At 34.4% G+C, this 23,519-nt stretch overlaps 2 pseudogenes; one reads left to right on the plus strand and one right to left on the minus strand.

Annotated features, from left to right (window-relative positions):
* On the plus strand, positions 1–9,907 carry LOC120198379 (annotated as a pseudogene).
* A 1,094-nt stretch (positions 9,908–11,001) lies between these two features.
* On the minus strand, positions 11,002–22,696 carry LOC120197555 (annotated as a pseudogene).
* Between the last annotated feature and the right edge of the window lie 823 nt (positions 22,697–23,519).

Genomic DNA, 23,519 nt, shown 5'->3' on the forward strand with positions numbered 1-23,519 from the left:
AGTAAATGTGGTGGTTTAGTTTAGTTAAACAACCGTAAACCCTAAATCATTTAAATACACTTTCTCCAGCTTTCCAGCTCTAGCTCTCTCTTACTCTTCCGATCTTATTTTTTATTTTAATTTCCCAATCTTCCTATTTTTCCCATATTTCGGAACCCTAAGTTGTCATCTGATTAAGCTGAAATTCAGATTTACATTTTTTTTGTAAAAATCATCTTATTAAAAAACTAATATGGATCTTCCAAGTCTAGTTGATGTTCTTCAAGCTGCTCTTAATTCTAATCCAGCTGAACGCAAAGCTGCCGAGCAAAGCCTTAATCAGGTTTTTTTTTATTAATTTGATTTTGATTCTGTGCTTACAGATGAAAAGATTGGTTATTCAAAGAAAAATGGATTTTGTTTGGTTTCAGTTTCAGTATACGCCACAGCATTTGGTGAGACTGTTACAGATCATCGTTGACAATAATTATGATATGGCGGTTCGTCAAGTTGCTTCAATTCATTTCAAGAACTTCATTGCTAAGAATTGGGCTCCTCTTGATCCAAGTATCAAAATTTCTAATCAAATCTCATCAACTTTCCCCCCGAGAAAATACTTCACGATATTATGTTTGTGAATATGAATAGTATATTCATTTTGTTCTTAATAATTGTAGATAAGCCACAGAAAATTTTGCAAAGCGATAAAGATATGGTTCGCGATCACATTCTTGTATTCGTAACTCAAGTTCCTCCTTTGTTGAGGTACACCATTTTATTGTCCCCATTTGTTGATGGTTTGTTTAGAACCTTTTTACTGTTTTATTGGCAGTGCATGATGTTGTAGATTATGCGATCAAGTTCCTCTATGCATCAATAATTCATCAAATTCGGTATTATTGCAGGGTGCAGTTGGTGAATGCCTCAAAACCATTATACATGCTGATTACCCGGAGCAGTGGCCTCGGCTTCTAGACTGGGTGAAACATAATCTACAAGATCAGCAGGTTTATGGGGCTTTGTTCGTCTACGCATTCTTGCTAGAAATAATGAGTATATACTATATTTTTCTACATTTAGCCGCCTGATTTTTGTCGTCAGTTATTATCTTTGTATCTCTGCTATCTTTAATTTTAATGTGACTTGCTTGCTGAAGTGATGGGAAGTATTTGATTAATTCAATTAGAATCTTTCCTTGGCGTTTTTTCTTGACTTCAGTACATGGGATAACATCATTTTCCACTTAGGATAGCTGGTGTTTTAATTAAATAACAGCTCAGTTTTCATTGTTTTTCTTAATTTGGTGCATAGTATACTTGTGTTTCTGTTTGAATTACATTTAAATACTAATTTCATCATTTTCTTTATCATTCTAGGTTCAAGTCAGAGGAGGAGAGAACCAGTTCACCACATTGTCAAGGAGACATTTCCTCATCTTCTCAATTCAACAGACTTGTTCAGATAGACAAACCGGCTCTGGAAGTAGCAGATCTCATCAAAGTTATTTGTAAAATTTTCTGGTCATCTATCTATGTAAGTTTTTAAACCGCCAGTTTTTTACATGTATCTGACTTTCTTTTGTATTTTTTAATATGTTCTCTTTCTCTGTTAATTTCCTTCTTAGATGATCTTTTTGGCATATTTATGAAAGGAAGTTGTTATTTGAAATTATGCCTATTATCATTTGCAATCAAAATGATTTTCAAATCGGATTTTTGATCTTATATAGTGCTATTTTTGTTCTTTATGATCAATAAAATAATTGGAAGTTGGCCAGATGCAAATGCTATCAATCTAATTCTAGTGGCCTAACAATTCTATAGAAGTCAAGGAGTGTTTTTTTTAATTGGAGTTTTGAGCTTAAAGAAAAATCATGTACCAAATATATGACCAAAACCACTCATACTAGAGTGTTTTATGTCAACTGCAACTAGCGTTCTTGTGACCGTTTTTGAGCTTGAAGAAAAATCATGTGCCAATATATGACCAAAACCACTCATACAGAGTGTTTATGTCAACTGCAACTGCAACTAGCTTCTTGTGACCTGTTTTTGTAAGATTTGGTCTATTCACAAGGCGTCTTTGGATTGTTGTCTTACTCCGCAGTTGGAGATTCCAAAGCAGTTACTTGATCCAACGTGTTCAATGCTTGGATGATGCTTTTCTTAAATATGTTGGAGAGGCCAGTACCTCTGGAAGGCCAACCCGTAGATCCTGAGCTCAGGAAATCATGGGGGTGGTGGAAGGTTAAAAAATGGACGGTTCATATTTTAAATAGGCTATACACTCGGTAAGTTTTAAAGTTGCAACTTGTATTCAGGAAAGGCAAAGTTGCTAAGCTATTTGTGATTATGGTGGCTTTTTATAGGTTTGGAGATTTAAAGCTTAGAATCCTGAAAACGAGCCTTTGCCCAAATCTTTCAGAATAATATGCAGGAAAAATTTTGGAATGCCACTTAAATTTATTGGGTGTGATTCGTGTTGCCGGCTATCTCCCCGACAGAGTTACCAACCTTATTCTCCAATATCTAAGCAGCAGGTTGCTATTGGTTCTGCATAATGGTGCTTTGATTTTCTTTACTCGGTGTAAGATGGGTGAATTATGCTTTTCATAGCTGGGCATTCTTTTAAGATAACTGGACCTCATTTGTGAGGCTAAAGGTTGCCCTACATTGACTTGAACAATAGACTAATTTAATTTTTTTTTAACGTGTTGAATGAAAGAGTAGGGCTCTTTTTTCTATATGCCTTATAATTTTTTCCTTTATGTCACCAAATAAACGATCCTGCCAAATTATACTTTTCTGCCTTCTGCTTTGTTGCTTTACTATTTTTATTTGTGGCCTTTCTATTTTGTCAAGATTATTGACGACATGCATCCTGTCTGATTGGCAAAATATATTTGAATTTGAGATGTTAAAAATGGATTTTGACAAAGAAACATTTAATATATGCAGCATCTCGAAAAATAGCATGTATACTTTGTTACAGCCACAGCTTGATGTTCTTCTTTTTGAGATAGTCTTCCCTCTATGTGTTCAATGACGATCAAAGCTTTGGGAGGAAGATCCACATGAGTATGTAAGGAAGGGCTATGGTAAGCTATCGAACCTGGTATGCCTGTTGTAAACCTAGTATGAGGCACATTGGCTCAAATATTTGATTGTTGTTTTATTGCAGATATAATTGAAGATTTATATAGTCCAAGGACAGCTTCCATGGACTTTGTCAGTGAGTTAGTCAGAAAGCGTGGAAAAGAGAATCTTCAAAAGTTTATTCAATTCATCGTGGACATTTTTAAGAGGTATTCTTTCACTTTTGAAGCCTAATGGAAAATATTGATTTTGGCTCAACATTGTTATGGTATTCATGGTACATCTCTTTCTTGTTCTAGATATGATGAAGCACGATAGAATAAGCCTTACAGACAAAAGGACGGTGCTCTGCTTGCTGTTGGAGCACTTTGCGATAAGCTGAAACAAACTGAGCCCTATAAATCTGAGCTGGAACATATGTTAATACAGCATGTTTTCCCTGAGTTCCGCAGTCCTGTTGGTCATCTTAGAGCCAAGGTTTTATTTTTCTTTCCATTTTCTTTTATATGGTGGACATCTTAATGCTCCTCCTCCATTGCCCCCCCCCCCAAAAAAAACACCAGTGTATGGAGACATTTCTATTGAGAGATTCTTATTTTTATGTTTTTGCGATTGGGATATTAGGCGGCTTGGGTAGCAGGACAGTATGCCCATATAAACTTCTCTGACCAGAACAATTTCCGCCAAGCGCTGCTTAGTGTTGTTTCTGGGTTGCATGATCCTGAACTTCCTGTTCGTATTGATTCAGTTTTTGCATTGAGATCGTTTGTTGAAGCTTGCAGAGGTATATAGCTGGTATCTTTTAACTTTATTTTATATTTTGTATGAGTTGAATTTGGATTGAGCAAGTTTGGGACCAAATCTGCATTTGTAGTTAGATAGCAATACTTGGTTACTACTTGTGTTCTACTATTCTCTCTTTGTTTCTTCATTAATTGGAGTATTGACTGCTTAACAGAGAAGAAATTGTTCTATATGCAGATTTGAATGAGATTCGTCCGATTCTTCCTCAACTACTTGATGGTAAGTGGTATTTGCAACTGATGGTTGTCTCAAAATTAACTTGGCTCTGAGGAGCCGTGCTTCCGTTTTTCTTCTTGTTCTGAAGTTTTGGGAACATGTACATGATACATAGTTGCTCTTTATTACTAAGGTGAGTCGGTCAATAAATCACAATTTCTTCCCTCCAGAGATTTTTAAGCTTATGAATGAGGTTGAGAATGAGGACCTTGTTTTCACTCTGGAGACTATAGTTGACAAGTTTGGGGAGGAGATGGCACCATATGCTCTTGGATTGTGTCAGAATTTGGTAATGCATGTTCTGTAATTTTTAAGCACTAAATCTCAAATTGTCTGTACCTGAACCTATTTTCATGTTTCTGCTATAGGCAGCTGCATTTTGGAGGTGCATGAACACTTCAGAGGCTGATGAAGAAGCCGATGATCCTGGTGCTTTGGCTTCAGCCGGTTGTTTGCGTGCCATAAGCACAATACTTGAATCAGTTAGCAGGCTTCCGCACCTTTTTGTTCAGATTGAGCCCACTTTGCTTCCAATCATGCGAAGAATGCTGACAACTGATGGGCAAGGTATGTCCAATTTTTCTTCTTTTTCCCTCCTGTTCCATTGATTTTTTGTTGTTCTATATGCATAAATGTTATACATACTTGAGCCAGCTAGAAATGAGAGATATCCTCCTAAAATGAGGCTGGGTTGAGCATATAGTATAAGTTGATTTAAGAACCTAAAGTTTCTCATCTTTTTTTGCACTATGAGGTGGTCTGGGGTCTAGATTCTTGATTTCTTGGAATGTTTCTTTTGTGGTTCCAGAGAATTTGATTTCTTTCTTCACAGTATGGGATGATCTAGTTCCAAGCTCCATTATTTGGAAATTCATTTCAAGGGCGGTTTTGTGGTCGGTTTGGAAGTGTAGAAATGAGATAATTTTTGAGAATGGGAAGGTGGATGATACGTTGTTGTTCTTCCCTGTTCGATTTAGAATCGCTTCATGGTTTGTGGCTAGATTTAAAGATGTGAATATTCCTTTTGATTCCCTAGTGGGTGATTCAAAACTAGCAGATTTACTGAGAAGAAAGAAGAAGTGTCGTTCTTCTTCGTCTTGGCGGGTTCCTCCTCCTTCAGGGTTCGTAAATCTAAATGTAGATGGTGCGATGGTAAAGGGAAGGGATATAGGAGGAATAGGTGGATTGATCAGGCCATAGTGAAGGTATGCCGCTTGGTTCATTTTCTGAGAGGGTTGGGAGTGGTCCTCCTATCCTTGCAGAGTTATTGGCTATCAAAAGAGGATTACTACTTATTAAGGAAATAGGATCTGTTCCAATTCGAAGGATTATTCTCGAATCGGATTCTCTTACTGCTTTGAAGTGGATCAAAAACCCGGCTTACTGTACCCCGATGTTTCAGTCTTTGGTGAAAGATATTGCTTCTGTTGTGGAAGGTCAGGATATTATAATTAGGCATACTATGAGAGCTGCCAATTGGGAAGCGGATAAGATAGCTAAAGATGGAATAGGTTGATTAATAGGTTGTGTGTTTGGGTTGTTGTGTTGTTGTGAGTTGTTTGTATTAGTGCAGGGTGTTTTGTTTTCAGTTTTATGTTGTAAGAGAAGGTTCTTAGGAACAGAGTTTGTATTATTGTTCTGTTAATAAAATTCATAGGCACTCTTTTCCTCCTTCCAATGTCCTCCATGTTACTGTTGTAACATGGAGGTTATGAAGGGGTTTTTTAATGAGGCCTACTTATATTTCTATATAAAAAAAAGAACCTAAAGTTCATATGTAAAAATTGAAACTCGGAGCTGCTACAGTTAAGGTGCTACTGGTTTTTCTTAAATCTTGCAAGTTTACTAGGTTATTGATTTTCATAGTATGCAACTTGAAGAGGAAGGAAAGCTTTTGTTCTATCCCTAAAGGCACTGCATATCAGTTAGACTTCAGAATTGTATCCAACTATCAATAAGACAATGTTGTTTGATCCAGGAAGATTTTCTTTAGAATTCAATATACTGAAACAACACATTAACATTTGCTAAAACAACCAGAAAACTTGATAATGGCTAATTGAAGGCTTGTTCTAGGAGAGCCTATGCACCATTGTAAACATACCTTCAAATCATTATCTGAGTATGATGACTAATTAAAAAGGACTTGAGTTTTTTATTTTTGCATAATTAAATGTAAAAAGTGAGTCCACAGATTTAGTTATCAATAGTATATTTGCTGTTGGATTCCGGCAAATTTGACTTGCATAATATGGTGTTTGGTTTGAATATTTGTATATGTTTTATTTTATCATTTTCTTTATTCTTCTGCAGATGCTTTTGAAGAAGTCTTGGAGATTGTTTCTAATATGACTTTCTTTTCTCCAACTATATCCTTGGAAATGTGGAGCCTTTGGCCTTTGATGATTGAAGCCTTAACTGATTGGGCTATAGACTTCTTTCCAAGTACAATTCTACTTAATGACACTATTGCTCTTTGAAAAACAATATGTCAGATATTACTGATCTGAAACTTGTGTTTTATGCATGTGTCTGAGATCTGCATTGCCAGATAGATTGTCAATATTTGTATGCCTAATTTGTTGGTAGAATTAATTGTGTTAACTTGTTAAAGCATATACTGTCCTTACAAATCCTAGTGTTAAAGATTTGCACCCCAAAATCCTATCAAAAAAAAAAAATCACCCCAAAAAAAAGATGAAAAATTCTCAATGGTTCAGGTTTTGGTGATTGGAACAGTTTTCAAGAAAACCATCCCTAAGTTTTCCATTGCTATATGGATGTTTGGATTAGTTTATGATAGAAAGTTATTTTTCTGTTTTATATGATGTCCATAGATGTGGGAAGTTTCTTCTTTTTCATTCAATTTCAATTCATCGTTATTTTTTTAATATTTTTTTATAAGAATTGGAGGTCTCATTAAAAAACCCTTCATAATTGTCAATATACCATAAAGGTAGACCGACAAAAAGCGGAAGGAGGAAAAGAGTACCTCAAGTTTTATTAGAAAAGGGTTTAAAAGTAGTGGCTGTTTTCATGCAGATATTTTGGTTTGAATTTATGTGTTTATTTATTGTACTGTTTCAAAGTAGTGGCTGTTTTCATGCAGATATTTTGGTTCCTTTGGACAACTATATATCCAGGGGAACTGCACATTTTCTTAGTTGCAAAGAACCAGACTATCAGCAAAGTCTTTGGACTATGATTTCATCTGTGAGTTCTTTTCTTGTAACAAGTTACATGTAGATGGAAAATTGTCGAGAATATGGAAATCTAAATGAATTATACATTCACCAGTTTGTTATCTTTTTTGCATAGCTTTAACTTTATGTTGGAATCTATTTGGTTATAAGGACTATGCTATTTTTCTCTTAATTTGGCAGGTTATGGCTGATAAGACTTTAGAGGACAATGATATTGGGCCAGCCCCAAAGCTGATAGAAGTAGTGTTTCAAAACTGTAGAGGGCAGGTGGATCATTGGGTTGAGCCATATCTGAGAAGCACACTTTACCGATTGCGTCGAACGGAAAAATCACATTGAAATGTCTTCTTGTACAAGTGGTAAGGTGTCAGGACCCGCCTTAATTTTCTGCAAGATGACGCCATACCTCATATGCACCTAGTCTTGTAAATATTACAAGATTAATTTATGGCTTAATTGACATATTGCCCCCTAAACTATACCCTTTTTCCCAACTTGGTACCTAAACTTTTAAGTTAATTAAGCCTTAATTTATTGCCAATTTAAGTTAATTTAACATCTTTTTATCCGTCTCGGATTTTCTTCGTTGGGTTCCTGTTACAATTTTGAGTTATGAAGTAGCTAGTAATACCAACAGCTTATGCTGTTTTAAATGTTGATATACTTTCTGGGCATTAACATAAAACTGGTCCCTTTGTTCCGCAGATTGCCAATTCGGTTTATTACAATGCAGTATTGACACTCAGCATATTAAATAAATTTTGTGTTACAACTGAAGTGTTCAACCTTTGGTTCCATTTGTTGCAACAAGTTAAAAAGAGTGGTCAACGGGCTAATTTTAAGCGGTAGGTACTTCTCTATTTGCTTCAACCACTTTTACTCACTGTGCAAGCCTTAAGCATTATATCATTACTTTTACGTTGAACTTTTCACCTCGGATATTGTCTTGTTGTTGACTTTATAAGTGATATGAGTGCTACAGGGATCATGATAAGAAAGTGTGCTGCTTGGGCCTTACGTCACTACTTGCACTTCCCGATGAACAATTGGCTGGGGAGGCTCTTGGACGTGTGTTCAAGGCCACCCTGGATGTACTAGTTGCATACAAGGATCAAGTTGCAGGTTTGCTTGCCTTGCTGTCTTTTGGAGGTTTTATACTCCCATCTTTTTCCAATATATCTGGATTATTCCATGCATTATTTACTTGTGAACAGAAGCTGCAAATGAGGAAGAGGCTGAAGATGATGATATGGATGGTTTCCAGACTGATGATGAAGATGATGCTAATGCTTTAGACAAGGAAATGGGAGTCGATGCAGAGGATGAGGATGAAGCTGATAACATCAGGCTTCAAAATTTAGCTGCCCAGGTATGCATTATGTTTGATCCTTACGTTTATTATTTAGCAAAAAAAGGTCCTTATGTTCTGAGAAAGGATCCTATGCCAATGGGGGAATGTCTAGCTACAGAATGGGCGGGATGAGCTTTAATTTTAGGCGTGTAAATAATCGTGGACTTTCAAATCCTCTATTTGACCCCACCTGACATTGTTTCCTGTAGGCTAAGGCTTTCCGTCCCCATGACGATGACGGCGACTCCTCAGACGACGACTTTAGTGATGATGCAGAGCTACACTCACCAATTGATGTAGATCCTTTTGTTTTCTTTGTTGATACTGTCAAGGGTAAATGTTTATTCAGCCTTTTCGATTTGTTTTGTATGCATCATCTACTTTTGTTGATTTTTGCATGGCTGTCTGAAGTAAGACTTTTCTTCGCTTCTCTGATTTTGAATCTAGTTTTGCAAGCATCGGATCCTATGAGGTTCCAGAACCTTACTCAGACCCTGGATTTCCATTATCAATCTCTTGCAAACTGTATTGCTCAGCATGCTGAACAGAGGAGAGCAGAGATTGAAAAGGAGATAATGGAGAAGGCATCGGCCGCCTCTGCTCCATTATGAGCTCAGATTCGGAGTGAATTGTTTGGTTTGCCTTATGAGGTATTTGATAATCCCAATCAATTATGGTTTTTAATGAAAACCAAGAGTTTCTTCTGTCCATTCAAAGCATTCATTGGTTCATGTGGTCCTTATCAAACCTCGAAAACGGTTTTTGAGGTTCGATTCGTGTGGAGCTTAGCGTGTGTGTAGGTTCTCGATCATAAGCAAAACGGGATTAGGGAACTCAAAAGTTTGCCACATTGTCAGGGTTGTGATTTTTGGTCAAGTCGTGAATCTGCCAAATCTTTTGGCAGAAAATGCCGGTCTCAACCACTTTGTGCTGTAGTCAGTCCCACTCCTCTTCCCCCTCTCCACTATTTCTTTTTGCTTCTTCACTGTTTGGTCACTATCGGTTGTTTCCGTCTGGAGGAGTCCGATCATTATTCATGCCGAGACTGGTGAACGTGATCATCATAGTCTAATATGCTGTCTTGCCATGTTAATCATAAGGCCAATGCATATTGATCATAAGGTTTTTGCATTGATGATGATTTTCTTGAAGTTGTAATCCCAAAATGTTCCATGTATAGTGAACCAATATCGTGGGATTATTATTATTATTATTTTACTTTGGGTTATGGAGACTTGGACATTGTTTGGGGGGGTTCCAGAGGGTTCTTAGGTAACTTCTGGTTGCCTATTTGTAATAAACTATTAAGAAAATAAAGAATTATGATAGTTTATTCTTTATGTAATGTTGGATTTATGAAAATAAAATAGGATTATTATTACTATAAAATTTTATCAATATAACGGTAAAACACATTTAACTTTCAAAAAAAACTTTACGAATTTTCTAACATATATATGAAAATTATTTGATATATATCATGTATGTTTTAATTTACACCATCATGTTCATTTTAATGGTAAAATTATTTAATTTTACATTAATTTATAAACAATGGATGAATATAAATAATAGTTTAAATTAAAAATTTTGTATTTGTATTATTTTATTTTTAATCCATAAAAATTGATTCACTTTCAACTGTTCAATAATTTTTAAAAATTGAAAATAGATAAAAAAACAAATTGGTAAAGATAAGATAAAATTCCTTTTTCATTAGTTCAATGTTAATATAAAATTCTGAACATTGCAATTTTATACATACAATAGAATTCATAATTGGCCATACATACATACATACATACGTACGTAGTGATATAAATTATACTTCCATGATATATAAATTATACATATACACATTCATTATATATATCTATATTATGAAATCATCAAACCTCTATAGCATCGAGCTGCTTCGAAGAATCGTGTAAATACGTATACGTATACGTACATACTACATATAGTATGCGTATGTGTGTGTGTGTGTAAAATTGACAATTTTCTGGAAATTCAAAGAAAAGGAAAAACAGGAAGAAAGTAAACTATACTTCCATTGATATATAAATTATACATATACACACGTGTATATATATATATATATTTAGTATGAAACTCATCAAACCTCTATAGCATCGAGCTGCTTTCGAAGAACTCGTTGTAAGGGCTTGTGAACAGAGGGCAGTCTAGTTCCTTAAATGAAACTTGCTCCTTCTAATTAACTTCAGATCTACTGAAAGCTCCACTTTCTGAAGTACAGTCCATCAAAATTATTATTATTGGATTCATAATATCATATAATAAACCATAGATTGTTCTATGACTGTATATTATCATGTAATGTATGTATATATATTCAACCTGCTGCTTTCAAGAACTTGTCGTAAGGGCTCGACGAGGGTAATCTGAAAGAATCTTGCTTGTTGTTGTGAACAGAGGGCAAGCTGTCCACTTACATGACCTTGGTCATTGCTAATTAACTTCAGATCTTCCTCCGCTTTCTGAAATACAAAACGAATTCCCGTAACCTAATATTATGGGTTTCATTATATCGTCTAAGTGATTAAAATCACGCTGTAGTAGTGTGTGCCAATTTTATAACATATAACATTCGAACAGTTGTTTATCTTGTATGTGAGGACCAACTCACCTCCCTTGGTAAATAGAGAATTTCATTTTCAATGTCCTCCGAGGTTGCGCTGGCTGCCTGTTGATGCGTGAAGTTATGAAGCACAGACATCTTCTGTTGTTTACCGATTACACAAGCTTCACACTGACTCTTCATTTGGTCATAAGGAATGGGTGCTTCGGAAAAGCTTCCAACTTCCCGGGCCATTTCCAGAACCTATTACCGTAACAAACGGTTACAATGTGAGAAAAATGAAAGCTAGATACATCTCTGGAGATATAAGAGGGAGTCAATGTATAAAGAACATGAAAATTAAAAACTACTTCTCTGGGCCGAACAGGCATCAATTGATTGAATAGTTTCTCGCCCCTCGAGTTTAATCCAAATTTAATATATCTATACCACTGCCCTGGTAATGATAATTGTTTTTGATTGAACGCTACAGCAGTAGATACATTTTCTGAAACAGAATGCACACTTAAGGATACTACGCTCGAATCAGTTGCCCGCCATTCTTTTCTCCTTTTTAGTTGCTTTCCAAATACAATTATCAATAGAAATAGACAATTCTTACTCTTGCTAACTTCTGTACTTCCTCAAACTTAATACCAATAATCTAATTCAAGACTTCCATTTACATTGCTAAAGATCCACTGAAAACAAGGGGGGAGGGGGATTGGAGTGCATTCATGTCATAACGTTTTCGTATTTTGTTCAATTTCGAGGAAAAAGTTTCTAAGTTCCCAACCAAATCACATTAGGAAATGGTAGGCAAAAAAGGAGAAAAAAGGGACAAACCATCAAACTGTGAGAGGGTTAGTATGAACGACGGATGAAATCAGATGGAGAGAGAGAGTTTCATTTGTTGGCACAGAACTAGGCACAGCTCCATAATCAGAAGTGCAGGAAGCACAAAGAAGGATCGTGTAAGGTTGGTTAGCTAGAAGTTAGGGAACGAGGACCTGGTAATGGGTCAGGTGAACACTAGAAGAACACTAAAAAATTTGGGATTTGAGGGGTGTGCAAGGAGACAGACCTTGAGCTACAAACAAGTCCTATAAAGAAGGGTAGCATAGAGTTCCAACAGAACTATAAGACACATTGCATGATCAAAGGTACTTATCCCAATATACTGCATGATAAGAGTTGCAAGTAGCACCAGATCCAAATGGTCAATGAAATTGAATATAGACATACCATCCTATTGTTTCCAGCTTCATTGAGAAATTATAATGAAAACAGAATAAAAATAAAAAAATATATGAAATACAACTGCTCATCTTACCGAATCCAATAGCGGCTTAAGACATCTAGTTTTGCTGGCGGATAATGATGTTTTCTGACATGCCTGACTTCCGCCTTCTTCATCTATTCTGCAGCTAGAGGCATCTGAAAGAAAACCACAAGTCAACCACACAATATCAGTGTTATAGGGAGTGAATATGATCGAACACAATCTACCTCTTCAACTGACTGGAACTCCATCTGCTCAAGAGGAGCACATGGTCGTGACAATGAAACACCTAATAGGTAGCATCATCTGGTGAAAAGACCTCACGAAGTTGTTTCTGTATACTTGATAAGTCATCCTGGAAGAACACATGGGATAACAATAATCATTTTGCAAACAAGACCCGTAAATGCTAGTAATTCCTTTTACATGAAAACGGAACAACTAAAAAACATGCAATAAATAATCCCTTATCATAGCCATCCAATAGTGTTGATAATGTCATTATTATTCTTTACAAGCCATGTTCTAAAAGTGGGGGGGGGGGGCACAATAATCCACTTTTGACAATCAAATTACAAATTAAGAATAGATTCAGCATTCATTTTATCTGGTTTGTGTCTAGTCTTCTGATACTTCTTATATTTCATCAAATTACAAGTAACATTACTCCTAACTACATTCTGTATCATGACAACTGTTCCTATTAGTTACCGGTAGCTCCTCAATAAAAATCTCTCACAAAATATATTTAAACAATAATCTTTAGTTAACTAGTCTAAAACACCTTTGGTTCACTCAACCTTCAATTGTAAATACTTCTCCGTCAAAGACATAGCAAAGCTAGCACATTAAACCTTGGAATAAAACTAATAATCAAGAAACTGACATATCACCTCTGAAAATTTCTCAAATTTCTTCCTGAAATGGGATATGACAATCTCCTTCAAATGAAGGTCATCTAGCTCTATTGCCGAGAGGGATTTTAGTGCTGCATCATCATCTTCCTTGGATCCATATGTTGTATCTGATTTTTCACATGCAGCCTTAAGTCCGACATCTTCAACTAATTTGAGATAAGGATCAGCCTGTGCAAATTATGATAAACTCAAATATAAGCTGAAGGCTCAAAAACCGTGTCATTAAAAAAATTACCTATGAATCAAGGATAAGAAACTGACCGTTTTATCTGTCAGAGAGCTTTAACAACAGAGATCAACTCTGGAAAATTGGCTGCCCTGGCTGAGAAAATAAGCATGTAGGACGCCAAGGTAAAGAGAGACCGCCTGCGAGATGGTTGTAAACGTCCTTCAACATGCATGCAAGACACAAATGTCAGGACCAAATTTAACAAGCCCACATAACTTGAGCAACAAGTACACCACTTCCCCTACCACAGACATAGGAAAAGGGGCTATTCACTATTAACCATACTTTGATGCTAACATTATCATGAGCATGATCTAATTATTCAGAATAAGAGATAAAATATTATCAGAGGAACAGAGGTAGTAAAGTTATATATCATACAGTTTGGCCTTTTGGTTGATGAAATAAGAAAGAAAATAGGGAAAATGAAGTTTGGCTTTAGTAAATCTAAAAGACCCAAGTATATTAATTTTTTAAAAGGAGATCAAGTGGGTTTGGGTGATACCATTTGAGCCAGTGGCATTAAATATCAATAATGATGTGAATTCCTCAAGAAAATAGGAGGAAAGAAAAATATCATATTTGAAAGCTTCTATTGATTTTCCCTCTATGTTGATTGTGAGAAACATTAAAAGAGCATTGGAGACCGAATCAGCTAGGATCTATATGAATTCCTTTGGCATGAGTTGCAAGTGCATGAATACTTGTGCTACAAGGTTTCCAAATGCCAGGAAAGCTAGAAAGGAATAGCACTATATATCATTAACATAAACTACTTGGTAATATATGTGACAAGAAAAAATAAATAAACTTCACTGAGCCACAGTTTCCTATCCAGTTGCAGCTTGAGATGACTGAGCAAAATTAACATAGCAATTCTAGGAACAAAGTTAAAGAGGATAGACAGGATCATGGAATTGTATGGAATAATCCAGTGCATGAAACTTCCAACAGACAAAATGGAGAGAAAGCATCCTACTGCATGCATATGTATCAAACTTTTTTTACCCTATAAAATGCAAAATAATTATTTGATATAGATGTAACATACCTTCTTGATCCAGGGCGACACTCCTAAGGGAGAGTGCCAGCTGAAAACTCCGAACTAGGGCCATGTGATTGGAAGTCTGTCATCAACAAATTTTATCAACACACCAAAATTAAGGAAGTAGCTACCAAAATTGGAAAGAGAAACTCTACTAGAGAAAGATATGTCACAAATATCCATAGAAAAATGAAAAAGATAAAGGAATCGTCTTTAGTATAAGATCTGGGACACTTAGAAACTCAAGGTAAGACAAAATTTCCATCAAAGCTAATGGCCTAATAAACATAAATTTAGTGCTTGAAACAGAAGGTTGACCTTTGCCACTTTGAGTTCCTAGATAATGGTAGGTGGTGCTGATAAATAGAAATCTTGAAACAATCAACATTTTTCTACGTTCGTGTAAAGAACACGGTGAGAACTAATAACCTCTAATAACAATTGAAATGACCTTTGCAACGTCAAATTAAGCAGATACTCTCAGTAAATTAAATAAAATTAAGTTGTCCATCCTTCCATTTTGGGTTGTTCCAAAATGTTTGTCAAGTACAAAAGTAACAATCATTTGTCAATTTCTATTCTACCCTTTATTATGTAATACAGCATCACCAAAAATAAAAGTAAAATCATTCATCACACATGGTAAGATCATAATGATGTTGACCTTAGGCCACTTGTTAAGGTTAGTTAAGTTTACACTTATAGCAATATTTTTCAGGGTTTTGATAACAAGTGCCCTAAGGGCATTAATTAAGATTAGGTATTACGCAAGCTACCATCGACAATGCATTGTAATTCATCATATTAATTAATGAGTTACAATGCATTGGAAATAGCAACTTATATGATAGTCTTAAAGAGTGACCTTAAGCACATTAGCAAAACCCTATCATAAGAACCATGTTTCTTGTATCTTGTTCACTGACAAAAAATACTAGTATTTGAAACAAAGGCGGTATAAAATTATGATTAACCTTGAATCGGATAAATAATACTGCAATGCTATATGAATGAGCCATGGCCTCAAAATTCACAGGGGTGTTTTGAGCAGAATTTGCCTGCACCCATATTGATGAAAGCAGAAGACTCACTTGGTGGCTACTTAATCTAAGGGAAGTAGGCTCCTGAAAATTTGAAATATGTAAGAACACTAAATAGCATATGAATTCACAATAACACTAGCAACAGAGAGAAGATTGGTTCACACCCATATTTCCACGCAGAGCATGCTCAAAGCTATATAAGTGTCTCTGAGACTGACACAATACTGGATCTCTCACAGCAATATTTGATGCCGGGTTTCCATTTTCTTTTAACCTTTCATCAATGAATTTCTGTTTGGTCTTTACCTTCAATCTGCAAGGCAAAGCTGTGACTCCTCAACTTCCTAGATGCTAGTGATAAGTCAGAAAAACAATTTCAGGAGCTCTTTATTTTGATCTGACGAAGGTGAAAGCAAGGATGGCATAAGCACAGCAGAAAAAATTCTATGTGCCCAACACGAGTTTCATGGTCTGGGTGGGCCATTGCAATGAACTGGTGAAATAGAGCCTCGGGGAAGGCCTGGAACATATTATAATGTCAGAACTTAGATGCATATACAAGATACTAACCAATATTACACAACAAAACTTGCCTTCTGATATGATATGTTTGGCATAGAAGAGATGATGTCTGCTGTTCGATGAACAGCAGAAACAGTTGATCTGGCAACAATACTGCTGGTGGATATATTCTCTAGTACCACAGCCATTGTATCAAGAATTGGTCCCACATCCCCTACCTGTTACATACATGCAGAAAATAGGTTTCAACTAAATGGGAACAAATTGAATAACAAGAAAAGAAGCCTCTGTAAGTATCTAAAAAATAAGATTCAAGTAAAACTTGGATGTGGTAAAGAACATATTCACAACCTTATTTGAGAGCTGCGAGATACATTTTCTAGTCCCAACTGAAGATCAGTGTTATTTATTATAACCCCCAGAATTTGATAAGTCAGCTGATTTGTAGGAATTTCCGTAGATGCTTCATCAATTCAGTTATTGTACCAATGATTGCTACTGAAGGCAGAGGTTTTTGCATTTTGTGCAAGTCGGGCAATGACATTGACAATGTTAATTTGTACATGAGGTTGCTTGGTTACATTCTTATGCTCCATGTGCTTCACCAAGATAGCCATAGTACGTGGGACTTCTCTCCTGGAATGAAGACATAATATCATTATATCAACAAAAGAGTCGTTAGGAAAAGTATACATTTACAAAGGATACATCAAAACTCCTAAAGTAACCTGATTCTTCCATTATCAACTGCAAGTACATTAGAACAGAAAAAGCAACTCCCTTCTCTTGAGACCAGTGATCTTCAGCATCAAAATTCTTAAGAAGTGGTTCAAGAACGTCGGATTGTTGCTTCTTTTGCCATTGTAGCAATATTACGTAAGATAACCTTTGACCAGTAAGAAGGCCTCTTGGAAGTATCCCTATCAAATAGCCAAATGAAGTGAAGGATGATCGAACAAGAAATATATCCTATGAATTGAATGCAGAGTAAAAATACCAAAAGAAAGCCTCACATGGTAGGATCTAAGTCATTCACAAGGTTTGATACAGAAATAGCCTTCTCATTGATGTCTGGGACAGACAAACTATTTCATCCACTTTACTGCCACTGACAGGTGTCATTTTGATATCCATATAGTTCTCCAAGGTAACTGATATTATATATAAGATTGAAAATGAATTTAAGATGAAAAGAGCCAGCACCTACAGCACAATGATTCTTATAGTGTTTGCTTTAGTTTCAAATATTTTAAAGGATATCAAAGAGGTGAAAAGCTGAAACTGAAAATGGAGCTTCTATGAGGAGCCGACTCAAGAGAAACCGATAGAGAGCTTAATCCAAATTTTGGATTTACAAAGTATATTATGTTATTTGTAACCATTCAAAACTCCATTTCAATCCTTTTAATGAAGCTCCAGCTAGGCCAAAAGAGACTCTTAATAATTTCAATGTTTTTAAGGAAGTTGCATCTAGGACTACAGTACACAGCACAGTCAAATTGCAGATAAGAAATGAATCGAACTTTGAAAATATAAGTGTAGGAACCAGACCCTATAAGAAATAATAACTTACACTATCAAAGTCCTTGATATATGAGACTGCTCACCCATGAACCAGACCTAGACACAGGAAATGAGAAAGTAGAAATTATTAAGTGACCAGAAATTGAAGTGAAAGAAAACAATAAGAGTGAAAAAAGCTTAAATAAGTGAGAAAATAAGTATAGCAAATAAAACATATTAATGAATAAAATGATCTTAAACGGAAAATTCAACAAGAAAAATTCAGGAATTGTTCTCTTTCGTATCTGGTTTGTAAAGACTTGTAAGTCAATTGAACATGTTGAACATAAGGCTGTTAGCAGGTTACTTTAAGCAGAAAGTTCAACCTAGAGACACCTGATGACCCTTCAGTAATAAGTTTTCGATTTTCCCATCATTTATTCCTATAACCCTAATATTCCCCTTCAGTCCAAAAAGTTAAGCGCTTCTTTCAAATCTAGAAAGATCAATCAACTATTTTAATCAATTGAACTATTAACTAATCTAAGTTCAAGGTCATCCTAGTAATACAAGGCACAAACCAGCAAAAAATCAAACCCTTACTCATCAAAATATTGCAGAAAGTAAGCCTCTCAGTTTAAAGGGTGTCTTCTAAGTTCTGACAGAGGGTTTCAATTGTTGCACAAAGGTAGAAGAAGCCACTTGAAAAATACTTAAACCAACCAACTGGAACATAATATTACTAGGTCCATACAGTTATAAACAGCCAATAAAAACCCAGTAAATTCACTAGAAACAAATCAAAATCAGCAGAGTAGGAAACCTGTGAAGAAAGACAAAAACTGGAAAGATACGAACACGAACAAGTATTACATTCAAGAAACGATAAGTAAAAAAGAAAACAAGTGACTGCTTGCATATTCTTTATGTGTTATGGAAGAAAAGCTATGACTACTTATAATGTGTTCTGGAAAAAGAAGCATTTTAGTAAAAAAATCACGATTAAAGAGAACACTACCATGGAAGCCAGCACTTGCAATCCTGCAGAACGTAAACGTAAAGCTCTGTCCATCTCCATCTTCTTCAGCCAGTTCACAAAGTTTAGGAATAAGGCCCTCTAAGTGGCATGTAAGTACCGTCCATCTAGTTTCAAATCCCCATACAATTAGAATAACTTCGTTAGTTACAAGCTAATATGTACAATATCCTAGTCAAGTGGTATTATTTCTATGTTAACTATTGAATTTCCTATGGTCTTATATTGAAGTCAGATCTCTCTGCTTATTGTCAGTTGATTTCAGGTTAGAGGCTTAATAATTCTGTATCTAGTCTGTCTGCAATTAAAGCCTACAACTGAATGGGTACAGAGATCAATCCTTTACATTGTTATTCATTATTCCATCATCGCCGTTAAAATGTCTAGGGGTTTCCATGAATTGTGGAAATCATATTTTTGAATGGTGATTGACTTGTACTGAATAATGGACACAAAAATAATGGAGGGGAACCGGACCCCAACTGAATTGCCATGTAATAATTTTGCAGGTCTTATTCCAGATATCAGGTCTGTGAAGAGCTCTTCAAGAGAAGTTAACAACATATAAACACAAATGGAAAGCATAAAGTTCAAAGGGACGACTTACAACTGTTAATTGTACTCAGGGGCAAAGCCGGAAAATTTAGATTACGTTGTCAGAATTTAGAAAATTAATGCATAATACTCTTTTAAAGTGTTTCAAAATTTTTTAAAGTGGTGACAATTTTATTTTTAATATTTTTTGGGTAAACTACAAGATTGGCCACTTTCGTTTTAGTTTGTACACTTTTCCTCACTAAATTTAAAAAATATAATATTTGATCACTTTTATTTAAGACATGGTCACTTTTATTTAATTTCCTCATTAACGGCGGTCAAAATTTCAGTGATTAAACTTTAAAAGTTGATAAGAGTGACTACATCTTAATTAAATAAAACAAACATGACCACATCATAATGAATAAAAATGAAAGTGATCAAATATTATGTTTTTTGAATTTAGTGAGGAAAAAGTACAAAACTTAACGAAAGTGACCAATCCTGTAGTTTACCCATATTTTATATAAAATTAATAAATATTATTTTAATAAAGTTGTGGGGTGTCAACTGACACCCCTTCTTTAACGTGGCTCTGCCTGATTGTACTACTACATACTAATACACCCTGATTATTTATGAACCTGCAAGTGCATTGCAACCTATAATTGCATCTCATCCAGTCGGGTTTGCTCAAAAGAGTCTGAATGATCTTAATAAACTACTAGCAAAAAGTGGCCTGCAAGAATAAAGCACTCCTTTGAATATCATGTATAGATATATTGACACTGAATAATTTACAATAATGGCTGCCGCCTAAAATAAAATAAATATGAAACAATGACAACCTAATACTACAGCTTAAAATTGAACAGGAAATAGATCAAGTTATTAGAAAAATTTTCTAAATAATTTAATCCTTCAAGAAGCATGATCTTTTCCTGCAAACATTTATGGAAGCATCTGCACATTACTGCAATATCACAACAAAAGTCTAAAAAGCATTAAATTATTAATTTAAATGAGTTTACTTTTAAAGTTAGAATACAAGAAGTAAGAGTTATTGTATACAATTTTTACATTACCAAGCTTACATAGATGTTATGATACTGAAAGAGAAATAATCATTGTTAACTAATTCGGTTTTCTTTCAATGCAGCCAAACACAAAGCAAAACTCACCGATAAAAATAAAGAGAATTAATCATTGTTAACTAATCCGGTATTCTTTCAATACAAAGCAAAACTTCACCAATAACAAATAAAGTTAATATATAGATTGTAAATTGATACGTAGCTATCTTCTAATGTTTAGCTGCTAGAATTTGATCCCCCGACCCACCCCTTCATTAATGGAGTGACAATAACAAGCAAAATATTATGCTCTATCTAACATTATCCTATCCAAATTCAGTGATTCATTCTTTGAAACACCTCTCTTAGATGTTCACCCAAAATGAACTTGGCTGGAAGAAATGATGCTGTGAAAATTTAACATTAATTAAATATTTAATTTCAACGCACCAAACTTACATATGCTCCTTACATGTCGATAGCATTTTCTTGTAAACACACAATACGACTTTCACGCCCAAATTTCTCGTTCCGTAAACCCTTGAAAAGTCTTTGCTCTAGGTTACTTGTAATCTGTGCAGACAAATTCTTTAAGATGTTAAACAAATCAACAGGAAATTCAGTGAAGTTATGTATCATAGAATATGGTAAATTTCACACTAGTTTCGAACAAATCAAGGATGCTTCAATACGTTTATAAACAAAAGATAAATAGCAATTCAGAAATTTTCTCAGTTTTGAACATTCTTGACAAAAAATTACCATCATTTCAGAAATTAATCTTCTTAAAAACAATATTTAAATCCTAAAATACAAAAAATTATATCAAACAAAATTAACTTATTAAAAGTAGAAACCCCAATAGTAGAAAGAGATAGACACCTTCTCATTAATATGTCACATTTTCATTAAATTAACAGAGAAGCACTGCCAACAAATTGTGAAAACTAGAACATAGAAAACATTAAATATTTGAACACGGAGAATAAAACAAGCCAACAAATGCTGGAAAAAATTGAAAACAGAAAATTAAATAAATAAATCAAATTAAAATTTCAGAAATTCAATATCAAACTCCGCCAAGGAAAAAATGAACCAACAGAAAAGCCATACCGTCGGTATTCGTAATGGATTCCTTGCAGCATATTCACAAAGCTTCCCAATTAGCCTATCATTTGGTTCAGGTTCCTGTCAAATGTAATTGGACAACTGCTAAGCATATCAAACGGTGATTTTTCTTCCTCTACATTTACCTGTTTGTACCCAGGGGTAGTAGAATAGCCTTCAAAAAGGCCTAAAGACCTTGAAAGCATCATATAAATGGCTTAATTCCCAAATATCAGAAAAAGCTAATAGCAATAAAGCTACTTCTTCCTAAACATTGGTTTCATTAAATAATATATAATACCACGTACATTAGAGATTTTGTATCCAAACCAAAATAGCAGCGGTGCTATAGATCTTACCGACAAATTTATAGTTCTCTTAAACTTTCATCATGGAATATGAATTACATGTATTGAAATCATAACTCGGTACGCATAGACAATTTCATACCACAATACACTTGACTGAATTCACTCCATTGATCATCATTCATTCAGTAGAAAACAATGAACAGCTAGACTGATATCCAAATTCCAAACGCATTTTTTTACTCAAATAATCAAGTAATAATAAACAAGTCGAAATTCCAGAATTCAAGTAAAATGTGAAAAAAAGATGAGCTAAAAAGAATACCCGATTACGGGGGAAAATGTCAGATAGTAACTTCTTGTATCTTTTAACAGGTTGTCTCGACCTGGTATGCAACGAAGGGCAGCAGAGACATATGTTACAGCAGACGGGCAAAACCCGCCTTGACCACCCCATTTTTACAATGGGGATCTCAAACACTAATCTGAAAAACAAATTGACAATAAAATTTAAACTAAAATACATACCAAAAAAATTGGAAAATCTAAAATAATATTTGCGAATTTAGTGATTACTCATTGATCATAACATGCAAATTCAAAACAACACAGAAGGAAAATCAACTGAATTTCTACCACAATGTCCTTACATCAAATGAAGAATTTAACAATGTCCTTACATCAAATGAAGAATTTATGGTTCGAACCTTTTTATTTATTCAAACAATAAAAAAATAGATGCAATAAATGAAAACGAAATTACAGAAAATTAAGTACAGATACCAATTCAATTGATCGAAACTCTTAAATACCAAGAGAAACGAGCCCATCCGATTCGTATTAGCTTGGAAGCTGATGAACAATTCAGGAAAAAAAAAATTAAAAGTTTCCAGAAATTAAAAAAAAACCGAATTCATTCTACATTTCATAGAATAAAAAAAATAAACAAATTAACATCACATTAAAATGAAAAAATTTTAATTCGAATTGAAATTCTTTTACCAGAAGAAATTGCCAGTTGAGGAGGAAGAGAAGAGGCTTCTCAGGTCTCTCCCCAAAGGCCAAAACTTATGATTTATTATTATAAAATAACTTCATTCTTTAATAATTTAAAAAACTCTTTTTTATTCAATATTTTTAAGAGAGAAAAAAACTTTTTTTATTAAGAATTAAATTAAAAGAGGGAAAACGGTAATGGTCAAGTTACGGACCGTTGACATTTGACGAATAAGGATCTGCCACGTTTAATTTTCTCATTAATTAATTCGTGTTTTCGATGGCTGTGATTGTAACTTGAGCATATCTATCTCCAACAATATAAACTGAAAAATAATTAAAAAATCACACTACGGTTCCGAATATTAAGGAATTGTTATTCTTTTCGTTGCTTTCTTTTCTTCATAATAAAATTATAACTAAAATTTCAATATTTTAAAATGTTACAATATGGTATATTACTACAGATTTAGTAATGATGTCAGAAAATTTAAGTAAAAAATCTTGAATTTAGATATTAATTTAATTTAATTTAGTTATACATATGAACTTTAATTTTTATTTAAATATATATATATATTTAAAAAAATAAATACATTTATTTAATTTTATAATGGATAATATTATTATTTGTATATGTAATATATAAACATAAATAATTTCAGTGATTTATAATACTTGAATTATATTATAGT

Source organism: Hibiscus syriacus, unplaced genomic scaffold (genome assembly GCF_006381635.1).
Source record: "Hibiscus syriacus cultivar Baekdansim isolate YM2019G1 unplaced genomic scaffold, ASM638163v2 tig00004779_pilon, whole genome shotgun sequence".
Classification (NCBI taxonomy): Eukaryota; Viridiplantae; Streptophyta; class Magnoliopsida; order Malvales; family Malvaceae; genus Hibiscus; species Hibiscus syriacus.